We start from the raw sequence: 20,349 nt of genomic DNA, 5'->3' as shown, positions 1-20,349 counted from the left end.
GAGTGAGGATGGGACTGTGACTGGTCTCGGGGAGTTAGGGTGGGACTGAGTTATTGCTCTCGGGGAGTGAGGGTGGGACTGAGTGACTGGACTTGGGGAGTGAAGGTGGGATTCAGTGACTGGTCTCGGCGAGTGCAGGTGGGATGAGTCACTGGTCTCGGGCAGTGAGGGTGGGACTGAGTGACTGGTCTCGGGAAGTGAGTGTGGGACTGAGTGACTGGTCTCGGGGAGTGAGGATGGGACTGTGACTGGTCTCGGGGAGTGAGGGTGGGACTGAGTCACTGTTCTCCGGGAGTGAGGCTGGGACTGAGTGACTGGTCTCGGGGAGTGAGGATGGGACTGTGACTGGTCTCGGGGAGTTAGGGTGGGACTGAGTTATTGCTCTCGGGGAGTGAGGGTGGGACTGAGTGACTGGACTTGGGGAGTGAAGGTGGGACTCAGTGACTGGTCTCGGCGAGTGCAGGTGGGATGAGTCACTGGTCTCGGGCAGTGAGGGTGGGACTGAGTGGATGGTCTCGTGAGTGAGGATGGGACTGAGTGACTGGCCTCGGGAAGTGAGGGTGGGATTGAGTGATTGGTCTCGGGGACTGAGGGTGGGACTGAGTGACTGGTCTCGGGAAGTGAGTGTGGGACTGAGTGACTGGTCTCGGGGAGTAAGGGTGGGACTGAGTCACTGGTCTCGGGGAGTGAGGATGGGACTGAGTGACTGGTCTCGGGGAGTGAGGGTGGAATGAGTCACTCGTCTCGGGGAGTGAGGGTGGGACTGAGTGTCTGATCTCGCAGATAGGGACTGAGCGACCGGTCTCAGGGAGTGATTGTGGGACTGAGTGACGGTCTCTGGGAGTGAGGTTGGGACTGAGTTATTGCTCTCGGGGAGTGAGGGTGGGACTGAGTGACTGGACTCGGGGAGTGAAGGTGGGACTGATTGACTGGTCTCGGCGAGTGCAGGTGGGATGAGTCACTGGTCTCGGGGAGTGAGGGTGGGACATAGTGTCTGGTCTCGGGGAGTGAGGGTGGGACACAGTGACTGGTCTCGGGGAGTGAGGGTGGGACTGAGTGACTGGACTCAGAGGGTGGGACTGAGTGACTGGACTCGGGGAGTGAAGGTGGGACTGATTGACTGGTCTCGGCGAGTGCAGGTGGGATGAGTCACTGGTCTCGGGGAGTGAGGGTGGGACATAGTGTCTGGTCTCGGGGAGTGAGGGTGGGACACAGTGACTGGTCTCGGGGAGTGAGGGTGGGACTGAGTGACTGGTCCCGGGAAGTGAGGATGGGACTGAGAGACTGTTCTCGGGGAGTGAGGGTGGGCCACAGTGCCTGGTCTCGGGGAGTGAGGGTGGGACTGAGTGACTGGTCCCGGAAAGTGCGTGTGGGACTCAGTGACTGATCTCGGGAAGTGAGTAGTGGGACTGAGTGACTGGTCTCGGGGAGTGAGGTTGGGACTGTGACTGGTCTCGGGCAGTGAGGGTGGGATTGAGTCACTGGACTCAGAGTTTGGGACTGAGTGACTGGACTCGGGGAGTGAAGGTGGGACTGAGTGACTGGACTTGGGGAGTGAGGGTGGGACTGAGTGACTGGTCTCGGGAAGTGAGTGTGGGACTGAGTGACTGGTCTCGGGCAGTGAGGGTGGAATGAGTCACTCGTCTCGCGGAGTGAGGGTGGGACTGAGTGTCTGATCTCGCAGATTGGGACTGAGTGACCGATCTCGGGGAGTGAGTGTGGGACTGAGTGACTGGTCTCGGGGAGTGAGGTTGGGACTGAGTTATTGCTCTCAGGGGGTGAGGGTGGGACTGAGTGACTGGACTCAGAGGGTGGGACTGAGTGACTGGACTCAGAGGGTGGGACTGAGTGACTGGTCTCGGGGAGTGAAGGTGGGACTGAGTGACTGGTCTCGGGGAGTGAAGGTGAGACTGAGTGACTGGTCTCGGGGAGTGAGTGTGGGATGAGTCACTGGTCTCGGGGAGTGAGGGTGGGACTGAGTGACTGGTCTCGGCGAGTGCAGGTGGGATGAGTCACTGGTCTCGGGGAATGAGGGTGGGACTGAGTGGATGGTCTCGGGAGTGAGGATGGGACTGAGTGACTGGCCTCGGGGAGTGAGGGCTGGACTGAGTGACTGGTCTCGGGAAGTGAGTGTGGGACTGAGTGACTGGTCTCGGGGAGTAAGGGTGGGACTGAGTCACTATTCTCGGGGAGTGAGGATGGGACTGAGTGACTGGTCTCGGGGAGTGAGGGTGGGACTGAGTGTATGGTCTCGGGAGTGAGGATGGGACTGAGTGACTGGCCTCGGGGAGTGAGGGTGGGACTGAGTGACTGGTCTCGGAGACTGAGGGTGGGACTGAGTGACTGGTCTCAGGGAATGAGGGTGGGACACAGTGTCTGGTCTCGTGGAGTGAGGATGGGACTGTGACTGGTCTCAGGGAGTTAGGGTGGGACTGAGTTATTGCTCTCGGGGAGTGAGGGTGGGACTGAGTGACTGGACTTGGGGAGTGAAGGTGGGACTCAGTGACTGGTCTCGGGGAGTGAGGATGGGACTGTGACTGGTCTCGGGGAGTGAGGGTGGGACTGAGTCACTGTTCTCCGGGAGTGAGGCTGGGACTGAGTGACTGGTCTCGGGGAGTGAGGATGGGACTGTGACTGGTCTCGGGGAGTTAGGGTGGGACTGAGTTATTGCTCTCGGGGAGTGAGGGTGGGACTGAGTGACTGGACTTGGGGAGTGAAGGTGGGACTCAGTGACTGGTCTCGGAGAGTGCAGGTGGGATGACTCACTGGTCTCGGGCAGTGAGGGTGGGACTGAGTGGATGGTCTCGTGAGTGAGGATGGGACTGAGTGACTGGCCTCGGGGAGTGAGGGTGGGATTGATTGATTGGTCTCGGGGACTGAGGGTGGGACTGAGTGACTGGTCTCGGGAAGTGAGTGTGGGACTGAGTGACTGGTCTCGGGGAGTAAGGGTGGGACTGAGTCACTGGTCTCGGGGAGTGAGGATGGGACTGAGTGACTGGTCTCGGGGAGTGAGGGTGGAATGAATCACTCGTCTCGGGGAGTGAGGGTGGGACTGAGTGTCTGATCTCGCAGATAGGGACTGAGCGACCGGTCTCAGGGAGTGATTGTGGGACTGAGTGACTGGTCTCGGGGAGTGAGGTTGGGACTGAGTTATTGCTCTCGGGGAGTGAGGGTGGGACTGAGTGACTGGACTCAGAGGGTGGGACTGAGTGACTGGACTCGGGGAGTGAAGGTGGGACTGATTGACTGGTCTCGGCGAGTGCAGGTGGGATGAGTCACTGGTCTCGGGGAGTGAGGGTGGGACACAGTGTCTGGTCTCGGGGAGTGAGGGTGGGACACAGTGACTGGTCTCGGGGAGTGAGGGTGGGACTGAGTGACTGGTCTCGGGAAGTGAGGATGGGACTGAGTGACTGGTCCCGGAAAGTGCGTGTGGGACTCAGTGACTGATCTCGGGAAGTGAGTGTGGGACTGAGTGACTGGTCGCGGGGAGTGAGGATGGGACTGTGACTGGTCTCGGGCAGTGAGGGTGGGATTGAGTCACTGGACTCAGAGTTTGGGACTGAGTGACTGGACTCGGGGAGTGAAGGTGGGACTGAGTGACTGGACTTGGGGAGTGAAGTGGGACTGAGTGACTGGTTTCGGCGAGTGCAGGTGGGATGAGTCACTGGTCTCGGGGAGTGAGGGTGGGACTGAGTGGATGGTCTCGGGAGTGAGGATGGGACTGAGTGACAGGTCTCGGGGATTGAGGGTGTGACTGAGTGACTGGTCTCGGGGAGTTATGATGGGACTGAGTGACTGGTCTCGGGAAGTGAGTGTGGGACTGAGTGACTGGTCTCGGGAAGTGAGTGTGGGACTGTTACTGGTCTCGGGGAGTGAGGGTGGGAGTGTGACTGGTCTCGGGGAGTGAGGGTGGGACTGAGTGACTGGACTCGGAGCGTGAAGGTGGGACTAAATGAATGGTCTCGGCGAGTGAGGGTGGGATGAGTCACTGGTCTCGGGGATTGAGGGTGGGACACAGTGTCTGGTCTCGGGAAGTGAGGGTGGGACACAGTGTCTGGTCTCGGGGAGTGAGGGTGGGACACAGTGACTGGTCTTGGGGAGTGAGGGTGGGACTAAATGAATGGTCTCGGCGAGTGAGGGTGGGATGAGTCACTGGTCTCGGGGATTGAGGGTGGGACACAGTGTCTGGTCTCGGGAAGTGAGGGTGGGACACAGTGACTGGTCTTGGGGAGTGAGGGTGCGACTGAGTAACTGACTCGGGGCGTGAGGGTGGGACTGAGTGACTGGTCTCGGGGACTGAGGGTGGGACTGAGTGACTGGTCTCGGTCAGTGAGGGTGGAATGAGTCACTCGTCTCGGGGAGTGCAGGTGGGACTGAGTGACTGGTCTCGGGAATTGAGTGTGAGACTGAGTGACTGGTCTCAGTGAGTGAGGTTGGGACTGAGTGACTGGTCTCGGGGACTGAGGGTGGGGCTGAGTGTCTGGTCTCGGGGACTGAGGGTGGGACTGAGTGACTGGTCTCGGGGATTGAGGGTGTGACTGAGTGACTGGTCTCGGGAAGTGAGTGTGGGACTGAGTGACTGGTCTCGGGGAGTGAGGATGGGACTGTGACTGGTCTCGGGGAGTGAGGGTGGGAGTGTGACTGGTCTCGGGGAGTGAGGGTGGGACTGAGTGACTGGACTCGGAGCGTGAAGGTGGGACTAAATGAATGGTCTCGGCGAGTGAGGGTGGGATGAGTCACTGGTCTCGGGGATTGAGGGTGGGACACAGTGTCTGGTCTCGGGAAGTGAGGGTGGGACACAGTGTCTGGTCTCGGGGAGTGAGGGTGGGACACAGTGACTGGTCTTGGGGAGTGAGGGTGGGACTAAATGAATGGTCTCGGCGAGTGAGGGTGGGATGAGTCACTGGTCTCGGGGATTGAGGGTGGGACACAGTGTCTGGTCTCGGGAAGTGAGGGTGGGACACAGTGACTGGTCTTGGGGAGTGAGGGTGCGACTGAGTAACTGACTCGGGGCGTGAGGGTGGGACTGAGTGACTGGTCTCGGGGACTGAGGGTGGGACTGAGTGACTGGTCTCGGTCAGTGAGGGTGGAATGAGTCACTCGTCTCGGGGAGTGCAGGTGGGACTGAGTGACTGGTCTCGGGAATTGAGTGTGAGACTGAGTGTCTGGTCTCGGGGACTGAGGGTGGGACTGAGTGACTGGTCTCGGGGAGTGAGAGTGCGACTGAGTGACTGGTCTCGGGAAGTGAGGCTGGGACTGAGTGACTGGTCTCGGGAAGTGAGGTTGGGACTGAGTTATTGCTCTCGGGGAGTGAGGGTGGGACTGAGTCACTGGACTCAGAGTTTGGGACTGAGTGACTGGACTCGGGGAGTGAAGGTGGGACTGAGTGACTGGACTTGGGGAGTGAAGGTGGGACTGAGTGACTGGTTTCGGCGAGTGCAGGTGGGATGAGTCACTGGTCTCGGGGAGTGAGGGTGGGACTGAGTGGATGGTCTCGGGAGTGAGGATGGGACTGAGTGACAGGTCTCGGGGCGTGAGGGTGGGAGTGAGTTACCGGTCTCGGTAGAGTGAGGGTGAGACTGAGTGACTCGTCTTGGGAAGTGAGTGTGGGACTGAGTGACTGGTCTCGTGAAGTGAGTGTGGGACTGAGTGACTGGTCTCGGGGATTGAGGGTGGGACTGATTCACTGGTCTCTGGGAGTGAGGCTGGGACTGAGTTACTGGTCTCGGGGAGTGAGGGTGGGACTGAGTGTCTGGTCTGGGGAGTGAGGGTGAGAATGAGTGACTGGTCTCGGGGAGTTATGATGGGACTGAGTGACTGGACTTGGGGAGTGAAGGTGGGACTGAGTGATTGGTCTCGGGAGTGAGGATGGGACTGAGTGACTGGCCTCGGGGAGTGAGGGTGGGACTGAATGACTGGTCTCGGGGACTGAGGGTGGGACTTAGTGACTGGTCTCGGGAAGTGAGTGTGGGACTGAGTGACTGGTTTCGGCGAGTGAGGGTGGGATGAGTCACTGGTCTCGGGGAGTGAGGGTGGGACACAGTGTCTGGTCTCGGGGAGTGAGGGTGGGACACAGTGACTGGTCTCGGGGAGTGAGGGTGGGACTGAGTGACTGGTCTCGGGAAGTGAGTGTGGGACGAGTGACTGGTCTCGGGAAGTGAGGATGGGACTGAGTGACTGGTCTAGGGGAGTGAGGATGGGTCTGTGACTGGTCTCGGGGAGTGAGGGTGGGACTGAGTTATTGCTCTCGGGGAGTGAGGTTGGGAATGAGTGACTGGTCTCAGGGAATGAGGGTGGGACTGAGTGACTGGTCTCGGGGAGTGAGGATGGGACTGAGTGACTGGTCTAGGGGAGTGAGGATGGGTCTGTGACTGGTCTCGGGGAGTGAGAGTGGGACTGAGTTATTGCTCTCGGGGAGTGAGGTTGGGAATGAGTGACTGGTCTCAGGGAAAGAGGGTGGGACTGAGTGACTGGACTCGGGGCGTGAAGGTGGGACTAAATGACTGGTCTCGGCGAGTGAGGGTGGGATGAGTCACTGGTCTCGGGGAGTGAGGGTGGGACACAGTGTCTGGTCTCGGGGAGTGAGGGTGGGACACAGTGACTGGTCTCGGGGAGTGTGGGTGGGACTGAGTGTATGGTCTCGGGAGTGAGGATGGGACTGAGTGACTGGTGTCGAGAAGTGAGTGTGGGACGAGTGACTGGTCTCGGGGAGTAAGGGAGGAACTGAGTCACTGGTCTCGGGTAGTGAGGATGGGTCTGAGTGACTGGTCTCGGGGAGTGAGGATGGGTCTGTGACTGGTCTCGGGGAGTGAGGGTGGGACTGAGTTATTGCTCTCGGGGACTGAGGTTGGGACTGAGTGACTGGTCTCAGGGAATGAGGGTGGGACTGAGTGACTGGACTCGGGGCGTGAAGGTGGAAGAAATGACTGGTCTCGGCGAGTGAGGGTGGGACACAGTGACTGGTCTCGGGGAGTGAGGGTGGGACTGAGTGACTGGTCTCGGGAAGTGAGGATGGGACTGAGAGACTGTTCTCGGGGAGTGAGGGTGGGGCACAGTGTCTGGTCTCGGGGAGTGAGGGTGGGACTGAGTGACTGGTCTCGGGAAGTGAGTGTGGGACTGAGTGACTGGTCTCGGGCAGTGAGGGTGGAATGAGTCACTCGTCTCGCGGAGTGAGGGTGGGACTGAGTGTCTGATCTCGCAGATTGGGACTGAGTGACCGATCTCGGGGAGTGAGTGTGGGACTGAGTGACTGGTCTCCGGGAGTGAGGTTGGGACTGAGTTATTGCTCTCGGGGAGTGAGGGTGGGACTGAGTGACTGGACTCAGAGGGTGGGACTGAGTGACAGGACTCAGAGGGTGGGACTGAGTGACTGATCTCGGGGAGTGAAGGTGGTACTGAGTGAATGGTCTCGGGGAGTGAAGGTGGGACTGAGTGACTGGTCTCGGGGAGTGAGTGTGGGATGAGTCACTGGTCTCGGGGAGTGAGGGTGGGACTGAGTGACTGGTCTCGGCGAGTGCAGGTGGGATGTGTCACTGGTCTCGGGGAATGAGGGTGGGACTGAGTGGATGGTCTCGGGAGTGAGGATGGGACTGAGTGACTGGCCTCGGGGAGTGAGGGTGGGACTGAGTGACTGGTCTCGGGAAGTGAGTGTGGGACTGAGTGAATGGTCTCGGGGAGTAAGGGTGGGACTGAGTCACTCGTCTCGGGGAGTGAGGATGGGACTGAGTGACTGGTCTCGGGGAGTGAGGGTGGGACTGAGTCACTGGTCTCGGGGAGTGAGGATGGGACTGAGTGACTGGTCTCGGGGAGTGAGGGTGGGACACAGTGTCTGGTCTCGGGGAGTGAGGGTGGGACACAGTGACTGGTCTCGGGGAGTGAGGGTGGGACTGAGTGACTGGTCTCGGGGAGTGAGGGTGGGACTGAGTGTCTGATCTCGCAGATTGGGACTGAGCGACCGGTCTCAGGGAGTGATTGTGGGACTGAGTGACTTGTCTCGGGTCGTGAGGTTGGGACTGAGTTATTGCTCTCGGGGAGTGAGGGTGGGACTGAGTGACTGGACTCAGAGGGTGGGACTGAGTGACTGGACTCGGGGAGTGAAGGTGGGACTGATTGACTGGTCTTGGCGAGTGCAGATGGGATGAGTCACTGGTCTCGGGGAGTGAGGGTGGGACACAGTGTCTGGTCTCGGGGAGTGAGGGTGGGACACAGTGACTGGTCTCGGGGAGTGAGGGTGGGACTGAGTGACTGGTCTCGGGAAGTGAGGATGGGACTGAGAGACTGTTCTTGGGGAGTGAGGGTGGGACACAGTGCCTGTTCTCGGGGAGTGAGGGTGGGACTGAGTGACTGGTCTCGGAAAGTGCGTGTGGGACTCAGTGACTGGTCTCGGGAAGTGAGCATGGGACTGAGTGACTGGTCGCGGTGAGTGAGGATGGGACTGTGACTGGTCTCGGGGAGTGAGGGTGGGACTGAGTCACTGTTCTCCGGGAGTGAGGCTGGGACTGAGTGACTGGTCTCGGGGAGTGAGGTTGGGACTGTGACTGGTCTCAGCGAATTAGGGTGGGACTGAGTGGATGGTCTCGGGAGTGAGGATGGATCTGTGACCGGTCTCGGGGAGTGAGGGTGGGACTGAGTAACTGGTCTCGGGAAGTGAGGATGGGACTGAGAGACTGTTCTCGGGGAGTGAGGGTGGGGCACAGTGTCTGGTCTAGGGGCGTGAGGGTGGGACTGAGTGACTGGTCTCGGGAAGTGAGGGTGGGACTGAGTGACTGGTCTCGGGGAATGAGGGTGGGACTGAGTGACTTGACTCGGGACGTGAAGGTGGGACTAAATGACTGGTCTCGGCGAGTGAGGGTGGGATGAGTCACTGGTCTCGGGGAGTGAGGGTGGGACACAGTGACTGGTCCCGGGAAGTGAGGGTGGGACTGAGTGACTGGTCTCGGGAAGTGAGGATGGGACTGAGAGACTGTTCTCGGGGAGTGAGGGTGGGGCACAGTGTCTGGTCTAGGGGCGTGAGGGTGGGACTGAGTGACTGGTCTCGGGAAGTGAGGGTGGGACTGAGTGACTGGTCTCGGGGACTGAGGGTGGGACTGAGTGTGTGGTCTCAGGGAATGAGGGTGGGACACAGTGTCTGGTCTCGGGGAGTGAGGGTGGGACACAGTGACTTGTCTCGTGGAGTGCGGGTGGGACTGAGTGACTGGTCTCGGGAAGTGAGTGTGGGACTCAGTGACTGGTCTCGGGAAGTGAGTCTGGGACTGAGTGACTGGTCTCGGGGAGTGAGGATGGGACTGTGACTGGTCTCGGGGAGTGAGGGTGGGATGAGTCACTGGTCTCGGGGAGTGAGGGTGGGACACAGTGTCTGGTATCGGGGAGTGAGGCTGGGACTGAGTGACTGGTCTCGGGGAGTGAGGAAGGTTCAGTGTGACTAGTCTCGGAAGTGAGTGTGTGAGTGAGAGTCTAGTCTCCGGGAATGAGGGTGGAACTGAGTGTCTGGTCTCGGGGACTGAGTGTGGGTTGAGTGACTGGTCTCGTGGAGTGAGTGTGGGACACAGTGTCTTGTCTCGGGGATTGAGGTTTGGACTGAGTGACAGGTCTCAGGGAGTGAGGGTGGGGCTGAGTGACTGGTCTCGGGGAGTGAGGATGCAAATGAGTGACTGGTCTCGTGGGCTGACGGTGGGGACTGAGTGACTGGTCTCCTAGAGTGAGGATTGGACAGAGTGTCTTGTCTTGGGGAGTGAGAGTGGTACTGAGTGACTGGTCTCCGGGAGTGAGTTTGGGACGCAGTGACTGTTCTCGGCGAGTGAGGGTGGGACTGAGTGACTGGTCTCGTAGAGTGAGGGTGGGACTGAGTGACTGATCTCGGGGAGTGAGGGTGGGACTCAGTGACTGATCTCCGGGAGTGAGGGTCGGACTGAGTGACTGGTCTGGGGGTATCACGATGGAAATGAGTGACTGGACTCGGCGAGTGAGGGTGGGACTGAGTGACTGGACTCAGGGAGTGAGGGTGGGACTGAATGTCTGGACTCAGGGAGTGAGGGTGGGACTTTGTGACTGGTTCGGGGAGTGAGGGTGGGTTTGAATGTCTGGTCTCGGGGAGTGAGGGTCGGACTGAGTGACTGGTCTGGGGGTATGACGATGGGAATGAGTGACTGGTCTCGGGGAGTGAAGGTGGGACTGAGTGTTTCAATTTCAGGGAGCGAGGGTGATACTGAGTGAATGGTCTCGGGGAGTGAGGGTGGGACTGAGTGACTGGTCTCGGGGAGTGAGGGTGGGACTGAGTGACTGGTCTTGGGGTGTGAGGGTGGGACTGAGTGACTGGTCACGGGGAGTGAGGGTGGGATTGATGGACTGGTCTCGGGGAGTGAATGTGGGACTGAGTGACTGGTCTCGAGGAGTGAGGGTGGGACTGAGTGACTGGTCTCGGGTTCTGAGGGTGACACTGAGTGACTGGTCTCGAGGAGTGAGGGTGGGACTGAGTGACTGGTCTCGGGGAGTGAGGTTGGGACTTTGTGACTGGTTCGGGGAGTGAGGGTGGGTTTGAATGTCTGGTCTCGGGGAGTGAGGGTAGGACTGAGTGACTGGTCTGGGGGTATGACGATGGGAATGACTGACTGGTCTCGGGGAGTGAGGGTGGGACTGAGTGTCTGATTTCAGGGAGCGAGGGTGGGACTGAGTGAATGGTCTCGGGGAGTGAGGGTGGGACTGATTGACTGGTCTCGGGGAGTGAGGATGGGACTGAGTGACTGGTCTCGGGGAGTGAGGGTGGGACTGAGTGACTGGACTCAGAGGGTGGGACTGAGTGACAGGACTCAGAGGGTGGGACTGAGTGACTGATCTCAGGGAGTGAAGGTGGTACTGAGTGAATGGTCTCGGGGAGTGAAGGTGGGACTGAGTGACTGGTCTCGGGGAGTGAGTGTGGGATGAGTCACTGGTCTCGGGGAGTGAGGGTGGGACTGAGTGACTGGTCTCGGCGAGTGCAGGTGGGATGAGTCACTGGTCTCAGGGAATGAGGGTGGGACACAGTGTCTGGTCTCGGGGAGTGAGGGTGGGACTGAGTGACTGGTCTCGGGAAGTGAGTGTGGGACTCAGTGACTGGTCTCGGGAAGTGAGTGTGGGACTGAGTAACTGGTCTCGGAGAGTGAGGATGGGACTGTGACTGGTCTCGGGGAGTGAGGGTGGGACTGAGTCACTGTTCTCCGGGACTGAGGCTGGGAATGAGTGACTGGTCTCGGGGAGTGAGGATGGGACTGTGACTGGTCTCGGGGAGTTAGGGTGGGACTGAGTTATTGCTCTCGGGGAGTGAGTGTGGGACTGAGTGACTGGACTTGGGGAGTGAAGGTGGGATTCAGTGACTGGTCTCGGCGAGTGCAGGTGGGATGAGTCACTGGTCTCGGGCAGTGAGGGTGGGACTGAGTGGATGGTCTCGGGAGTGAGGATGGGACTGAGTGACTGGCCTCGGGGAGTGAGGGTGGGACTGAGTGATTGGTCTCGGGGACTGAGGGTGGGACTGAGTGACTGGTCTCGGGAAGTGAGTGTGGGACTGAGTGACTGGTCTCGGGGAGTAAGGGTGGGACTGAGTCACTGGTCTCGGGGAGTGAGGATGGGACTGAGTGACTGGTCTCGGGGAGTGAGGGTGGAACGAGTCACTCGTCTCGGGGAGTGAGGGTGGGACTGAGTGTCTGATCTCGCAGATTGGGACTGAGTGACCGGTCTCGGGAAGTGAGGTTGGGACTGAGTTATTGCTCTCGGGGAGTGAGGGTGGGACTGAGTGACTGGTCTCGGGAAGTGAGGTTGGGACTGAGTTATTGCTCTCGGGGAGTGAGGGTGGGACTGAGTGACTGGTCTCGGGAAGTGAGGTTGGGACTGAGTTATTGCTCTCGGGGAGTGAGGGTGGGACTGAGTGACTGGACTCAGAGGGTGGGACTGAGTGACGGGTCTTGGGGCGTGAAGGTGGGACTGAGTGACTGGACTTGGGGAGTGAAGGTGGGACTGATTGACTGGTCTCGGCGAGTGCAGGTGGGATGAGTCATCGGTCTCGGGGAGTGAGGGTGGGACTGAGTGGATGGTCTCGGGAGTGAGGGTGGGACTGGGTGACTGGACTCAGAGGGTGGGACTGAGTGACTGGCCTCGGGGAGTGAGGGTGGGACTGAGTGACTGGTCTCGGGAAATGAATGTGGGACTGAGTGACTGGTCTCGGGGAGTAAAGGTGGGACTGAATCACTGGTCTCGGGGAGTGAGGCTGGAACTGAGTGACTGGTCTCGGGGAGTGAGGATGGGTCTGTGACTGGTCTCGGGGAGTGAGGGTGGGACTGAGTTATTGCTCTCGGGGAGTGAGGTTTGGACTGAGTGACTGGTCTCAGGGAATGAGGGTGGGACTGAGTGACTGGACTCGGGGCGTGAAGGTGGGACTAAATGACTGGTCTCGGCGAGTGAGGGTGGGATGAGTCACTGGTCTCGGGAGGTGAGGGTGGGACACAGTGTCTGGTCTCGGGGAGTGAGGGTGGGACACAGTGACTGGTCTCGGGGAGTGAGGGTGGGACTGAGTGACTGGTCTCGGGAAGTGAGGATGGGACTGAGAGACTGTTCTCGGGGAGTGAGGGTGGGCCACAGTGCCTGGTCTCGGGGAGTGAGGGTGGGACTCAGTGACTGGTCTCAGGAAGTGAGTGTGGGACTGAGTGACTGGTCGCGGGGAGTGAGGATGGGACTGTAACTGGTCTCGGGGAGTGAGGGTGGGACTGAGTCACTGTTCTCCGGGAGTGAGGCTGGGACTGAGTGACTGGTCTCGGGGAGTGAGGTTGGGACTGTGACTGGTCTCGGGAAGTGAGGGTGGGACTGAGTGACTGGTCTCGGGGAGTGAAGGTGGGACTGAGTCACTAATCTCGGGAGTGAGGATGGGACTGAGTGTCTGGTCTCGGGGAGTGAGGATGGGTCTGTGACCGGTCTCGGGGAGTGAGGGTGGGTCACAGTGACTGGTCCCGGGAAATGAGAGTGGGACTGAGTGACTGGTCTCAGGAAGTGAGGATGGGACTGAGAGACTGTTCTCGGTGAGTGAGGGTGGGGCACAGTGTCTGGTCTAGGGGCGTGAGGGTGGGACTGAGTGACTGGTCTCGGGAAGTGAGGGTGGGACTGAGTGACTGGTCTCGGGAAGTGAGTGTGGGACTGAGTCACTAGTCTCGGGGAGTGAGGATGGGACTGAGTGACTGGTCTCGGGGAGTGAGGGTGGGACTGAGTGTATGGTCTCGGGAATGAGGATGGGATGAGTGACTGGCCTCGGGGAGTGAGGGTGGGACTGAGTGACTGGTCTCGGGGACTGAGGGTGGGACTGAGTGACTGGTCTCAGGGAATGAGGGTGGGACACAGTGTCTGGTCTCGGGGAGTGAGGGTGGGACTGAGTGACTGGTCTCGGGAAGTGAGTGTGGGACTCAGTGACTGGTCTCGGGAAGTGAGTGTGGGACTGAGTAACTGGTCTCGGGGAGTGAGGATGGGACTGTGACTGGTCTCGGGGAGTGAGGGTGGGACTGAGTCACTGTTCTCCGGGACTGAGGCTGGGACTGAGTGACTGGTCTCGGGGAGTGAGGATGGGACTGTGAATGGTCTCGGGGAGTTAGGGTGGGACTGAGTTATTGCTCTCGGGGAGTGAGGGTGGGACTGAGTGACTGGACTTGGGGAGTGAAGGTGGGATTCAGTGACTGGTCTCGGCGAGTGCAGGTGGGATGAGTCACTGGTCTCGGGCAGTGAGGGTGGGACTGAGTGGATGGTCTCGGGAGTGAGGATGGGACTGAGTGACTGGCCTCGGGGAGTGAGGGTGGGACTGAGTGATTGGTCTCGGGGACTGAAGGTGGGACTGAGTGACTGGTCTCGGGAAGTGAGTGTGGGACTGAGTGACTGGTCTCGGGGAGTAAGGGTGGGACTGAGTCACTGGTCTCGGGGAGTGAGGATGGGACTGAGTGACTGGTCTCGGGGAGTGAGGGTGGAATGAGTCACTCGTCTCGGGGAGTGAGGGTGGGACTGAGTGTCTGATCTCGCAGATTGGGACTGAGTGACCGGTCTCGGGAAGTGAGGTTGGGACTGAGTTATTGCTCTCGGGGAGTGAGGGTGGGACTGAGTGACTGGTCTCGGGAAGTGAGGTTGGGACTGAGTTATTGCTCTCGGGGAGTGAGGGTGGGACTGAGTGACTGGTCTCGGGAAGTGAGGTTGGGACTGAGTTATTGCTCTCGGGGAGTGAGGGTGGGACTGAGTGACTGGACTCAGAGGGTGGGACTGAGTGACGGGTCTTGGGGCGTGAAGGTGGGACTGAGTGACTGGACTTGGGGAGTGAAGGTGGGACTGATTGACTGGTCTCGGTGAGTGCAGGTGGGATGAGTCACTGGTCTCGGAGAGTGAGGGTGGGACTGAGTGGATGGTCTCGGGAGTGAGGGTGGGACTGGGTGACTGGACTCAGAGGGTGGGACTGAGTGACTGGCCTCGGGGAGTGAGGGTGGGACTGAGTGACTGGTCTCGGGAAATGAGTGTGGGACTGAGTGACTGGTCTCGGGGAGTAAAGGTGGGACTGAATCACTGGTCTCGGGGAGTGAGGCTGGAACTGAGTGACTGGTCTCGGGGAGTGAGGATGGGTCTGTGACTGGTCTCGGGGAGTGAGGGTGGGACTGAGTTATTGCTCTCGGGGAGTGAGGTTTGGACTGAGTGACTGGTCTCAGGGAATGAGGGTGGGACTGAGTGACTGGACTCGGGGCGTGAAGGTGGGACTAAATGACTGGTCTCGGCGAGTGAGGGTGGGATGAGTCACTGGTCTCGGGGAGTGAGGGTGGGACACAGTGTCTGGTCTCGGGGAGTGAGGGTGGGACACAGTGACTGGTCTCGGGGAGTGAGGGTGGGACTGAGTGACTGGTCTCGGGAAGTGAGGATGGGACTGAGAGACTGTTCTCGGGGAGTGAGGGTGGGCCACAGTGCCTGGTCTCGGGGAGTGAGGGTGGGACTCAGTGACTGGTCTCGGGAAGTGAGTGTGGGACTGAGTGACTGGTCGCGGGGAGTGAGGATGGGACTGTAACTGGTCTCGGGGAGTGAGGGTGGGACTGAGTCACTGTTCTCCGGGAGTGAGGCTGGGACTGAGTGACTGGTCTCGGGGAGTGAGGTTGGGACTGTGACTGGTCTCGGGAAGTGAGGGTGGGACTGAGTGACTGGTCTCGGGGAGTGAAGGTGGGACTGAGTCACTAATCTCGGGAGTGAGGATGGGACTGAGTGACTGGTCTCGGGGAGTGAGGATGGGTCTGTGACCGGTCTCGGGGAGTGAGGGTGGGACTGAGTTATTGTTCTCGGGGTGTGAGGTTGGGACTGAGTGACTGGTCTCAGGTAGTGAGGGTGGGACACAGTGACTGGTCCGGGAAATGAGAGTGGGACTGAGTGACTGGTCTCGGGAAGTGAGAATGGGACTGAGGGACTGTTCTCGGTGAGTGAGGGTGGGGCACAGTGTCTGGTCTAGGGGCGTGAGGGTGGGACTGAGTGACTGGTCTCGGGAAGTGAGGGTGGGACTGAGTGACTGGTCTCGGGGACTGAGTGTGTGGTCTCAGGGAATGAGGGTGGGAAACAGTGTCTGGTCTCAGGGACTGAGGGTGGGACACAGTGACTTGTCTCGTGGAGTGAGGGTGGGACTGAGTGACTGGTCTCGGGAAGTGAGTGTGGGACTCAGTGACTGGTCTCGGGAAGTGAGTGTGGGACTGAGTGACTGGTCTCGGGGAGTGAGGATGGGACTGTGACTGGTCTCGGGGAGTGAGTGTGGGATGAGTCACTGGTCTCGGGGAGTGAGGGTGGGACTGAGTGACTGGTCTCGGGGAGTGAGGATGGGTCTGTGACCGGTCTCGGGGAGTGAGGGTGGGACTGAGTTATTGTTCTCGGGGTGTGAGGTTGGGACTGAGTGACTGGTCTCGGGGAATGAGGGTGGGACTGAGTGACTGGACTCGGGGCGTGAAGGTGGGACTAAATGACTGGTCTCGGCGAGTGAGGGTGGGATGAAGCACTGGTCTCGGGGAGTGAGGATGGGACACAGTGTCTGGTCTCAGGTAGTGAGGGTGGGACACAGTGACTGGTCCCGGGAAGTGAGGGTGGGACTGAGTGACTGGTCTCGGGAAGTGAGGATGGGACTGAGAGACTGTTCTCGGGGAGTGAGGGTGGGGCACAGTGTCTGGTCTAGGGGCGTGAGGGTGGGACTGAGTGACTGGTCTCGGGAAGTGAGGGTGGGACTGAGTGACTGGTCTCGGGGACTGAGGGTGGGACTGAGTGTGTGGTCTCAGGGAATGAGGGTGGGACACAGTGTCTGGTCTCGGGGAGTGAGGGTGGGACACAGTGACTTGTCTCGTGGAGTGAGGGTGGGACTGAGTGACTGGTCTCGGGAAGTGAGTGTGCGACTCAGTGACTGGTCTCGGGAAGTGAGTGTGGGACTGAGTGACTGGTCTCGGGGAGTGAGGATGGGACTGTGACTGGTCTCGGGGAGTGAGGGTGGGATGAGTCACTGGTCTCGGGGAGTGAGGGTGGGACACAGTGTCTGGTATCGGGGAGTGAGGCTGGGACTGAGTGACTGGTCTCGGGGAGTGAGGAAGGTTCAGTGTGACTAGTCTCGGAAGTGAGTGTGTGAGTGAGAGTCTAGTCTCAGGGAATGAGGGTGGAACTGAGTGTCTGGTCTCGGGGACTGAGTGTGGGTTGAGTGACTGGTCTCGTGGAGTGAGTGTGGGAAACAGTGTCTTGTCTCGGGGACTGAGGGTGGGACTGAGTGACTGATCTCGGGGATTGAGGTGGGACTGAGTGACAGGTCTCAGGGAGTGAGGGTGGGGCTGAGTGACTGGTCTCGGTGAGTGAGGATGCAAATGAGTAACTGGTCTCGTGGGCTGACGGTGGGACTGAGTGACTGGTCTCCTAGAGTGAGGATGGGACAGAGTGTCTTGTCTTGGGGAGTGAGAGTGGTACTGAGTGACTGGTCTCCGGGAGTGAGGTTGGGACACAGTGACTGTTCTCGGCGAGTGAGGGTGGGACTGAGTGACTGGTCTCGTTGAGTGAGGGTGGGACTGAGTGACTGATCTCGGGGAGTGAGGGTGGGACTCAGTGACTGATCTCGGGGAGTGAGGGTCGGACTGAGTGGCTGGTTTGGGGGTATCACGATGGAAATGAGTGACTGGACTCGGGGAGTGAGGGTGGGACTGAATGTCTGGACTCAGGGAGTGAGGGTGGGACTTTGTGACTGGTTCGGGGAGTGAGGGTGGGTTTGAATGTCTGGTCTCGGGGAGTGAGGGTCGGACTGAGTGACTGGTCTGGGGGTATGACGATGGGAATGAGTGACTGGTCTCGGGGAGTGAGGGTGGGACTGAGTGTCTGATTTCAGGGAGCGAGGGTGGGACTGAGTGAATGGTCTCGGGGAGTGAGGGTGGGACTGAGTGACTGGTCTCGAGGAGTGAGGGTGGGACTGAGTGACTGGTCTTGGGGTGTGAGAGTGGGACTGAGTGACTGGTCACGGGGAGTGAGGGTGGGATTGATGGACTGGTCTCGGGGAATGAATGTGGGACTGAGTGACTGGTCTCGAGGAGTGAGGGTGGGACTGAGTGACAGGTCTCGAGGAGTGAGGGTGGGACTGAGTGACTGGTGTCGGGGAGTGAGGGTGGGACTTTGTGACTGGTTCGGGGAGTGAGGGTGGGTTTGAATGTCTGGTCTCGGGGAGTGAGGTTCGGACTGAGTGACTGGTCTGGGGGTATGACGATGGGAATGACTGACTGGTCTCGGGGAGTGAGGGTGGGACTGAGTGTCTGATTTCAGGGAGCGAGGGTGGGACTGAGTGACTGGTGTCGGGGAGTGAGGGTGGGACTTTGTGACTGGTTCGGGGAGTGAGGGTGGGTTTGAATGTCTGGTCTCGGGGAGTGAGGGTCGGACTGAGTGACTGGTCTGGGGGTATGACGATGGGAATGAGTGACAGGTCTCGAGGAGTGAGGGTGGGACTGAGTGTCTGATATCAGGGAGCGAGGGTGGGACTGAGTGAATGGTCTCGGGGGGTGAGGGTGGGACTGAGTGACTGATCTCGGGGAGTGAGGGTGGGACTGAGTCTCTGGTCTCGGGGAGTGAGGGTGTGAGTGAGAGTCTTGTCTCGGGGAGTGATGGTGGAACTGAGTGTCTGCTCTCGGGCAGTGAGTCTGGGGACTGAGTGACTGGTCTCGGGGAGTGTGGGTGGGACTGAGTGACTTGCGGAGTGAGGTTGGGACTGAGTGACTTGTCTCGGAGAGTGAGGGTGGGCCTGTGTCTCTGGTCTCAGGGAGTGAGTGTACAACACATTGACTGGTTCGGGGAGTGTGGGTGGGACTGAGTGACTGGTCTCGGGGAGTGAGGAAGGTTCAGTGTGACCAGTCTCGGGAGTGAGTGTGGGAGTGAGAGTCTGGTCTCAGGGAATGAGGGTTGAACTGAGTGTCTTGTCTCGGAGACTCAGGGTGGGACTGAGTGACTGATCTCGGGGATTGAGGTTGGGACTGAGTGACTGGTCTCGAGGAGTGAGGGTGGGACTGAGTGACTGGTCTCGGGGAGTGAGGTTGGGACTGAGTGACTCGTCTCGGGGAGTGATGATGGGACTGAGTGACTGGTCTCAACGATTGAGGGTAGAACTTAGTGACTGGTCTCGGGGAGTGAAAGTGGGACTGAGTGACTGGTCTCAGGGAGTGAGGATGCAAATGAGTGTCTTGTCTTGGGGATTGAGGGTGGTACTGAGTGACTGGTCTCCGGGAGTGAGGTTGGGACACAGTGACTGTTCTCGGCGAGTGAGGGTGGGACTGAGTGACTGGTCTCGTAGAGTGAGGGTGGGACTGCGTGACTGGTCTCGGGCAGTGAGGGTGGGACTGAGTTACTGATCTCGTAGAGTGAGGGTGGGACTCAGTAACTGGTCACGAGGAGTGAGGGTGGGACTGAGTCACTGGTCTCGGGGATTGAGGGTGGGACAGACAGTGGTCTCGGGGAGAGAGGTTGGGGCAAAGTGTCTGGTCTCGGGGAGTGAGGGTGGGACTGAGTGACTGGTCTCGGGGAGTGAGGGTGGGACTCAGTGACTGATCTCGGGGAGTGAGGGTCGGACTGAGTGACTGGTCTGGGGGTATCACGATGGGAATGAGTGACTGGTCTCGGGGAGTGAGGGTGGGACTGAGTGTCTGATTTCAGGGAGCGAGGGTGGGACTGAGTGAATGGTCTCGGGGAGTGAGTGTGGGACTGAGTGACTGGTCTCGAGGAGTGAGGGTGGGACTGAGTGACTGGTCTCGGGGAGTGAGTGTGGGACTGAGTGACTGGTCTCGGGGAGTGAGGGTGGGATTGATGGACTGGTCTCGGGGAGTGAATGTGGGACTGAGTGACTGGTCTCGAGGAGTGAGGGTGGGACTGAGTGACTGGTCTCGGGGTCTGAGGGTGACACTGAGTGACTGGTCTCGATGAGTGAGGGTGTGACTGAGAGTCTGGTTTCAGGGAGTGAGGGTACGGCACAGTGTTTGATCTCGGGGAGTGAGGGTGGGACTGAGTGAGTAGTCTCGGGGAGTGAGGGTGGGTCTGAGTGACTGGTCTCGGGTTCTTAGGTGAGACTGAGTGACTGGTCTTGAGGAGTGAGGGTGGGAGTGAGTGACTGGTCTCGGGGTGTGAGGGTGGGACTGAGTGACTGGTCACGGGGAGTGAGGGTGGGACTGAGTCACTGGTCTCAGGGATTGAGGGTGGGACAGACAATGGTCTCGGGGAGTCAGGGTGGGGCAAAGTGTCTGGTCTCGGGGAGTGAGGGTGGGACTGAGTGACTGGTCTCGGGGAGTGAGGGTGGGACTCAGTGACTGATCTCGGGGAGTGAGGGTCGGACTGAGTGACTGGTCTCGGGGAGTGAGGGTGGGACTCAGTGACTGATCTCGGGGAGTGAGGGTCGGACTGAGTGACTGGTCTGGGGGTATCACGATGGGAATGAGTGACTGGTCTCGGGGACTGAGGGTGGGACTGAGTGTCTGGACTCAGGGAGTGAGGGTGGGACTTTGTGACTGGTTCGGGGAGTGAGTGTGGGTTTGAATGTCTGGTCTCGGGGAATGAGGGTCGGACTGAGTGACTGGTCTGGGGGTATGACGATGGGAATGAGTGACTGGTCTCGGGGAGTGAGGGTGGGACTGAGTGTCTGATTTCAGGGAGCGAGGGTGGGACTTAGTGAATGGTCTCGGGGAGTGAGGGTGGGACTGAGTGACTGGTCTCGGGGAGTGAGGGTGGGACTGAGTGACTGGTCTTGGGGTGTGAGGGTGGGACTGAGTGACTGGTCACGGGGAGTGAGTGTGGGACTGAGTGACTGGTGTCGAGGAGTGAGGGTGGGACTGAGTGACTGGT

Source organism: Pristiophorus japonicus, chromosome 19, assembly GCF_044704955.1.
Source record: "Pristiophorus japonicus isolate sPriJap1 chromosome 19, sPriJap1.hap1, whole genome shotgun sequence".
NCBI classification, from domain to species: Eukaryota; Metazoa; Chordata; class Chondrichthyes; family Pristiophoridae; genus Pristiophorus; species Pristiophorus japonicus.
The sequence above is the reverse complement of the archived record's forward strand: the minus strand, read 5'-3'. Positions refer to the sequence as shown.